Genomic DNA, 9,886 nt, shown 5'->3' on the forward strand with positions numbered 1-9,886 from the left:
AATAATATTTATTCAATTATATCTATATAGATTATTTTTCTGTGCCATTTATAAAAAAAACATCCACTAGAGGGCGCAACAATATAGGAATAGAGCAATGGGGCATATTTAAATAATTCCCTACCAAAAATAATCAGTGAATAAAAAGATTAATTTAGGAACTTTCAAATGTATCAAATAAATACTTCTCCTACTACGGTATCTGTAATAGCTGTAAAAAGTCTTTATATAAAAGACCCAAAAATGTAAAAGCTTCTAAACATACTTAAAGTTACACAAACAACCAGCAGTTTCAAATATGTATCACAAAATGCAAACACTATTATTATCATTATTGTAGAATGTAGAATTAAATGTAGAACACATACACTTTCACCTGCATTTGCTAGGGCCGCATTTGGAATGTTGAGAATGTGTTTCTAGTGAATTGTTAACTGATAATAATAATAATAATAATAATAATAATAATAGTAATAACAATAATAAAAAACAGGATTTATACAGGGCCAACATAGTACGCAGTGCTGTATATTAAATAGGGGTTGCAAATGAAGGACAGATACAGACAGTGACACAGGAGGAGGAGAGGACCCTGGCCCGAAGAGCTTACCCTAAATGTTCTGAACCTCCTCAAAATATTAGCCATAGCATACACAGTCTTATGTGAATGACTCTGCAAGTCGGCAACAAAGCAATACCTCAATATGAGCATATCAAAGAAAACAAATGAATACAAAAATTCATATTTTAATAAAAAATCCAACATCCAAAAAGTTTGTAGACATAATGCTTTTGTTTACACACTGTTCAGAATGAGATAATTATGAACTTGCATTGTGATCCTGCCATAAAAAACCTTGTTCAGGCACTTCCTATCTGGGGGGGTTGTGCTCTTGCATTGTAACTTTGTCACCTATGGTGCTGACTACAAATAACCATACCAATGTACAATGTGCTGGCTTGCTCCATCGTTGTCAGGAAACTGGTCCTGAACAGATGGTGCAGATTAAACATGCATCTGAAATTAAAAAGACTGAAAGCACAAAAATGGCAAAAATCAATAAAAGAAGGAGTATGTTATGTTACAGTATGTAATACAGTATGTAATAAAATGAAAAAAAGGGCCAGAACTAGATACATAGAGATAGACATAGAGAGAGGACATCATGTGAGACTTGTTTTAATGCTCAGTGAATCTGTGTGATGACCCATCTGCTTGAATGCATACATATCAGGCTGGGACAGACTTCTTTAGGAACAGCTAAAAAGGATACATAGGTAAGCATGTGAAACAAAGACTAGAGCACCATCTGCTGGTTCAGTAAGGAAACACAAAATATCATTGTGCAATAATTTATCATCACCTGACTAAAAATAAAGAAAACAATTTTATGTTATTTTTTATAGTTCTGATCACAATAAAGAATAATAATATATACAAAACCAAATTGTATTTTTGCATGCTTGGAAGCTGCTATATAGGTGTGTTTCCTAGTAGCAACATAAAGCACAACATGCTTATAACATAATTCTAAAACAATAGCATACCTGGAGGCAAGCGTCTGTTTATATATAGGAAGAATCTGATTCTCTGCTCTGCTCCGCATCCAGGCACAGACATGTTTCAATCTGTGAGCATCTAAGGTGTATTCCCAGTAATTATATAGTGTCTCCTCCTGCCTACCCATATAGAGCTTGTGATCTGTACAGAATGTGTGCCAGAAAAAAGGAAAAATACATTGATTGGCATTACACAATGGGAATGTATCCAGGGAGAGATTTACACTCCTTGCAACTTTGTAAATTCTAATTAGGTTGTGCTACATGGACAAACGTGCAAACAGAGGCACGTGCGTGGGGAGTTGGGTGGATGAGCTTGGCTATTGTATGGTTGGAAAGGATTAATCTTAATTGTTTAAAATAATACTGAGGTGTGTTCTTATAATTGGTTTGAAGGAACAAGTAGTATTTTGCTTGGAAAAGTCTTTCAACATAAAGAACAATAAAAAAGTAAAAATGAAAAAGAAATAAAGCCAATTTATTTAACCCCAAAATATATATACTGTGTATACAGTACCAGTAAAAAGTTTGGACACATCTTCTCATTTATTGGGTCACCTTTATTTTTTATTTTTCTACATTGCAGATTAATATTGAAGACATCTAAACCATGAAGAAACATATTGGAATGGAAATTGTTTAAAACAAAATGATTTAGATTCTTCAAAGTAGTCACCTTTTGTTTTAATGACTGCTTTTCACACTTCTGACATTCTCTCAACCTGTCTCATGGGGGAGCCACCTGGAATGGTTTTGCAAGTCTTGAAGAAGCTTCTGGTGCTGAGCTTTTGTTGGCTGCTTTGCCTTATTTCCAAATCATCCCAAATCACCTCCATGGGTCGGGTGATTGGGGAGGCCGGATCATTAGACACAGCGCACCATCACTCCTGGAATATATATCATGGCTGGTGTATATATTATTATTACACAGTATTTATAAAGCTCTCACATATTGAGGAGCGCTGTACAAAGTCCATAGACATGTCACTAGTTGTCCTTCCAAGGGCTCACAATCTAATGTTCCTACCATAGTCATATGTCAATAATACAGGCTAATGTCAATTTTGAGGAAAGCCAATTACCTTAAGTGCAATGAGGGAGGAAACCGAAGTACCCGGAGGAAACCCATGCAGATACGGGGAGAACCTGCAAACTCCATGCAGATAATGTCCTGGCCGAGATACGAACCTGGGACCTAGTGCTGCAAAGGCCTGAGTGCTAACCTTCTTAAAAACATCACAGACACTGCTGTCCTTTTGCATTTTCCACGATTTACCTGCATTACACTACACACATGCAATTAAGAAACTATTCTTTTTTTTTTTTTTTAGCTGGAATTGTACTTTAAATGTTTCAGGCTTGCTTTAATATCTATTTCTTTTGCCCCTGCCTTTTTTTTTCTTCCCACATACTTCTATGCATTTGTTAAAATTGTTTAATTTGAATAAGTAATGTTTTTTCAATCTTCTTTGCTCCGTATTAAACCCTATGTTAACCTAATAGAGCTTTGAATACGTATTTCCAGGTAATGTTGCAAGTTTACATAAACAAGTCATTATGTGCAATCATTTATCAACATTTTTAAATCATCAACATGTTCTGATACATCAAGCCGATCTCTTTTACATGACCGTACAAAACAAAAAAAACATTGATAAGACTATTAAATTTTGAAATATATAAATAAATGCGTATGTACAGTAAAGGAATGCATGAGATGACCTTTGGATCGGAGTCAAGTATTTGTCCATAGGTCTCTGTATAAACGCTTATGTTTCATGACTATACAGAAAATCCCATGATGGATGTATGAATTAAATATAAGATTTGTCAGGTGTCTTTAGCTATCTTGTGTATAACATTTGCTAAAAATTGTGTTGCTCTTTAGTAAAGGCCTTCTATATTTAGAAAGTTGAATACCACTGGTTTAGAACCTTTGCCAGGTAATTTTCTTTAAATGGGACACAGACTGCATTTAAAGAGGAACTAAACCGAAAAGTGCCTAAAACAAAAAAAAAATCACTTACTTTCAATCCTGCAGCGCAGTTGATCAGTCCAAAGGTGTCTTCCATCCGGTCGCGTGTTGCCCCGGTATCTGTCTCCGAGCTGGCGTGCCCGTCAGCGCCATCTTTGCCTCTTCTTCCTGGTTCTTGGGTGATATAGGTTGGGAAAAAATTTGGCAATCTCACTGCGCATGCATGAGATCAGCAACTTTTTCTCCAAAAGATTCCTTCTGCGCATGCTCGAGCATGGGCAGAAGGAGTACCCAAGAGCCTCGGGTGCGTGACGTAGGTATCCCGGGAGGCTTTGCGCTCCCATTCATTCTCGATCGCCTAGGCAGTGTCAGGCTAGGGAGCAGTGTTGCGCTTAAAAAGACCTAAAAGAACAGAAATTTTACTCGCATAAAAGGGTTGTCCACCATTTTATGTAAAGTGAAATTTCTGAATTTAGATACTCTTTAATATAAAATATAATGTAGACTACCTGTAGACTCTGTGCCTCTGTTGGAGATGTTCCCACACTTCCAGTCCTGGTGATAATGTTGTAACTTGTCTCATATGAATGGGGGATGCTCTGATTAAAAGCTACATTGTAAGGCTATAGCCAAGCTTTAATGGTTATCCATATGCTAATCTCTCAATCTGACATCATATGAGGGAGACTAGTTGTGTCATTCCAGTACATGGTTTATCCAGACATCAGTCCTGTAATATAGGGCCATGCTCTTCGTTCATGGACAAGCCTCCACTCAGCCTAGAGATACTAGTTGTGCCATCCCAGTATTTGGTTCCCAAGACATCAGTCATCAGTTCCGTAATATAAGGCCATGCTCTTCATCTATAGATAAGCCTCCACTCAGCTTGGAGATACTAGGTGCTATCCTAGTAGTAGGTTACCCAAGACATCAGTCATCAGTTCCGTAATCCAAGGCCATGCTCTTCGTCCATTGACAAGCCTCAGCTTGGCCTTAAGAGGTTATTTTCACCATCCCAGCACTTGGTTGTCTCAAACATCAGATGGCAGTCCCATAATCCAAGGCCATGCTCTTCACCAATAAATAAGCCTCCACTCAGCCTTTAGAGGCTAGCTGCACCATCCCAGCACTGGTTTGCATACCTAACTAAATGGTGCGTGTAGTGCAGGGTGCAACTCCTGAGCATAGAACACATGGATTGAGCAAACAGCTAGGGGTCCCTCAGGGCAAGCCATTAAGATGGCAAGTGAATCACAAATGTTGCCTACAATATCCAGATCCCCAGAAGAGAAAACAATGTCCAATAAATATAGACATTTCCACTATTTGGTTAAGTACTCCCATCACCTGAACATTATTTCCAATGGAGGCAAAAACTAAAATGCAAATATTCAGCTAGGAATCTGTAAGTACAGGAGTGCCTAAGCACCCTCACCTCAAAGTATATTACATTTCTTAGGAGGAATTCAGGACAAAAGTACATTCAGGGTACTCTTTACACACTATTCATAATTTTAAATCAAGCAGACCTTTGCTTTTTGGGTTCAAGCTGGGTTCACACTATGGCACCTCCGCTTCTAACAACTAACCTCAGGAGACTTTGAAGATGATTTGGTTGTGCCACAAATGTGCTGCCCACTGTTCTCCTTGCTGGAGCCTATGATGTGAGGTAGCAAAGCCCTGCTTCTATTGTGACCACCACAGTGCAGAACAAGGTATGGTAAGTCACTACTTGGGAAAAGATCCGTTACTGGAAGATTAATTACTGATTACATTACTCATCCTAATCCTTCCTTGACTAGCCAGTTTGGCCAAAACTCTAATGTCTATACAACCGTCCCCTGATGTTTCTCAATTGATCCATTTAACCGGATCACTGAACAACCAAAAGCTAATGACCACTGCTGTTTCCTAAGACAAGGACTCAGCAAGATACCTCCTGTTTGTATTCCCCTCTCCATAGAATGAACAGCACTGTCATTAGTGATCATTTCCAGCGAAAATGATCTAGTGTCTCTAAGTAGCTTACATGTGTTTCCAGTCATTGCCAATTTAGTTTCCAATAAAAAAAAGCAAAATAAAAAAGCAGTATACCAGAATGAGATGTATATTATGTATAATGTATATGGAATGCAAATCTGAGTGACATATATAAGCCAGTTATTATTTATTACAATCATAACATTAAATATATAATAAGATACAAATCTGAAGACTTACAAAAAGTGTGATCGAAAATGACAAGATTTTATAGAACTAGAACAGGTTCCTCTCTAGTAATGCATATAAAAGTGTTTTTTCAGCTCTGATGTACAAATGCCAGGATCCATCTACACTAATGTATATGGACGATTAGTCCCAATGGGTGCTTAACTTTACAAGATTTATCAATATTGTTTGATGTCCCATGATCTCCTGAGGAAGTGAAATCTGTGAAACGAGTCGGCAAAGATAAGTGGTACAGCTCATGTAATTTTTTAATGTTAAATAAATTATGTTTTAATAGATGTTTGTTGTTGAAAGCCAATTGATTGTGTGGTTCTTCAAAAGTCCAATTAAGTTCATAAATTAAATGCAATAATCATATACATGGATGTGGCACCATAACAATATGGTTGTTTTTAATAAAAAAAGGAAACAACGTAAATCCAGTCACAGGATTGGTATCACTCTATTCTGAACTTTATTCTGTAAATTATGTTTATTACGATTCAAATGTTTAATGTTCATTCATGTGGAGTGCACATCCTAATTCTGTTAAGTGAATTGCCAGCCATCACATATTTACAGAAAGGTTAAACAAAGAGTCTTCAATAAATACCTAATAAGGAAGCTCCATCTGCGGATGGACTTAATATGTGACTTATGCATCATATATCAAACACCTGCTTTCTTGATTTAGGCGGCAGATGGCTTGACAACATTCTTTCTGCGTCCTGCATTTGCCTTGGATTTTATTAGACATTATCATATTGCACGCCATAAGATTTTCTGTTAGTCGCCGTCTTTCATGGCCAGTTAACTTCCTTATCGTGCACACTTAATCCAAGGTCTCACTGGTGGAATAATCAATCATACCTCGGAGTCCAGGCACAGCTCTTGGGCTCCCCATCAAGCATAAGGATGAGTATATAGAGGCATTTGTGATTTACCCCTGAGACGGGTTTGCAAAGTATTTCTAAAAGATCTGTAAGGCTGTGATTGAATTTTGAATTGTATCTTATAGAGTGGTATACTTATATTTATTTATGCTTTTATATGTATTAAAGTGCACCTAAACTCAGAAATTTCACTTTACATAAAAGGGTAGACAACAAAGGGTGCAGCACCACCCCCCAAATCTTGACCGCCTAGGCGATTGAGAATTATTGGGAGTGCAAAGTCTCCTGGGATACCTACGTCAGACATTTCGGGCATGCGCAGAAGGAGCCTTTTAGCAAAAACAGAAAAATTTGCGAATTTCACGCATGTGCAGTGAGATCAGCAAATTTTTTTCATCCTACATCACCTGATCTCGCACCTGGGTCGGGTGACGTAGGATGAAGAACCCAGAAGAATAGAAGAAGACAGTGGCGCCTGGAGCGCCAGCTCCGGGATGACGCGGGACCTGATGCATACCTTTGGATCGATCGGACTACCTTGCGGGATTGAAGATAAATGTACATTTTTTTTTTGCCAGTTTTCAGTTTAGTTTGTCTTTAAGTTGTTTTGGTTTTTACTGTGAGGATGGCTAAGGGGATGTGTTCCCAAAGGCATCTTTCCCTATTAGCATGCTGAGTTTGACTTCTGAGACTTGAGCATATTTACCCAAACTTTAAAGAGAGAGAGAACACATAATGTGCCGCTTGTTTTTATGCTCAGTGAATCAGTGTGATGACCCATCGCTTGAATGCATAAAGTTTAGGCTGGGCTAAACTACAGACTTCTTTAGGAACAGGATACATGGCTAAACATGTGAAACAAAGACTAGAGCTCCATCTGCTGGTTCAGTAAAGAAACATAAAATATTAATATGCAATATTTTATTTTGCCTTCCCCCACCATCAACCATCCTCCTGGATTTAAAAAAATATTACTGTGACAAAACAAATTACCTTAAAATTGTACTCACCTGGCCCCCATGGGCATAAAACCTTCAACCAATGGGAAGCTAGGCCTCCAATATTTACCTTGATAATTTACAGCTGACATCAAAGGACTGAGCTTTTTTTCCAAATCCAACACCACCCCCTTTGATACTGTCTAAAGCTACATACACACATATTTTTTGCCTATGATGAACAGCCGTGCTTGTCTTGGGTGAATATCTGACCCCTGACATTGTTCATCAGTTCACCAGGACTCATCCTCCCCTTAGCCTCTCCATTGAAAATGACTGTGTGTGTTCACAGCACTCAGTCGTTCACCTGTCACTGGCAGTAATCACATTCATCTGATGCTTGTAATGGGCCTAAGGCAGAAACTTTACTTTGTCTCATATTCTTGTTTTTTTTAGGCCACGTGTGTTGGGGAAACATCTCGTGCTTTCTCCATTTATCCCCAAATCATCAAGCTAACAGGATTTATAGTACTTTAAGTGCTTAAGGCAATCTACGGTGGCCTAACAGTTTATATTATTGAACCAAAAATTGACATATGAGCTGACATTTCCATAAGTGCTGATCTCTTCTATTTCCTGCAATCCTCAGTGGTACCTTCTACAGTCTTCTACATCAGTACTGGACAGAGGTCTGCAGGGGAAACCAAAAAGCACCGTGGCAGATGCAAGAGATCCACACTCCTGGAAGTATTGGTTTCCCAGGGTTTGTTTGGCAGCATGAGCAGCAGAAAAGGTAAGCATTTACACTCTTCATTTTAGGTTATGTAACTACTTCATTTACAATTTGATATAGGTGAATGAGGGGCTTAAAGCAGTGGTCCCCAACGTTTTGGAACTCACAGACCACTAAATCTACGGACTCCGGACCGTGCATGTGCGGGGAGCCATGTGTCACTTAAAGGGGAAGAAACTGATGCCAGAACACGCCCTGAGCCCCGAGCCTGTGATACGTACAGGAGACATGGTCCCTGGCTCTGGCCGGTGTGCCCTCCCATGCAGGGTCCGCGGACCTTAGGTTGGGGACCGCTGATCCCCTTGCTCTAGCAGCCCAGCTGTCAGACAACGAGGGGTTTGGGAACCCTGCCTTAAAGCACTAGCTAGGACAACATAGAACATATCCTTAGGAAACCGCGAGACCCAAGGTGATTACTAACAAAGAAGTCAAAAGAAGAACCCAAATGGCTCCTATTTGCCCATGTCACAATATACATGAAAAGACAATCCATGACACGGTTTGTTTGGTTGAATCACCGGAATAGAACTGTCTTTACACGCCCAGCTACCTGTGAAAATATAACAGCTATGTATATGACATATTTTCAAATTGCTGATGTAGTACTATTTCAGGGTGTGGGCTGAAAATAATTGTCTATGAGATATATTGCAGCCACATTAGCTATGCTGAGTGGTAGCCCATAGGCAATTCCAGCTCTCATTATATATTATTTTAAATATTTACATCAGACAGAGAGCTTGCCGCCCTTGGGGAGTGTGAGATGTGGTGGGTGTTGACTCAAAACTTGATGTTCAGCCCAACTCCATTAGCCTCTGGGTCAGCTCAAAGGTGATTAAGGGAGGATAAACAAGAACACCAAATGAGTAACCACTGTATTTGGCAAGTTTAATTCATCCAAAATACAGTTTGGGCTGGGAAAATCCTTGACACTTTTTACATAAAAAGTCTGAAAGGAAAATTAAATCACCGAACAGCTAAGCACCTAATTCAGATGCAACATTCGAAACCTTTTACATAGAAAAATGCCTTCCATATCTCAGTTTTGATTAGCTGCATACACAAGCATGTCAGTAAATAGGATAGATCTATTTTTCCAATCATGTGCAAAGTGAGGAAAAGTTCTGTTTTTGGCAGATTTTCTTGCATGTGATTGGGTTTTATTTGTAAAAAGACTTTTGATGGCATCAAGCTAAGCTAAGCAAGGTGATAATTCCCAAGCGAACAACCTTACCCCCAGTTAAACTTAAACTTACCCCAGTTATTACACCCCATTTTTACAGATCCCGCCAGATGGTCCCCCCCACTACCACGGCATGGCTGGGGCGAATTGCTTCGGTTAAAATTAACATACTCCCTAGAGCACAATATTTTTTTCACACTCTCTCTATCCCCATCCTGAGAAGATCATTGGATCGACTTCAAAAGAAGGTAATGGAATTATGTTAGGGGAACAAGGTGAGCCGAATCAATCGAACCACCATGCTTGCTCCAGGGCCTAAAAGGGCCTAGGGGTCCC

This window comes from Pyxicephalus adspersus, chromosome 8, assembly GCF_032062135.1.
Source record: "Pyxicephalus adspersus chromosome 8, UCB_Pads_2.0, whole genome shotgun sequence".
NCBI classification, from domain to species: domain Eukaryota; kingdom Metazoa; phylum Chordata; class Amphibia; order Anura; family Pyxicephalidae; genus Pyxicephalus; species Pyxicephalus adspersus.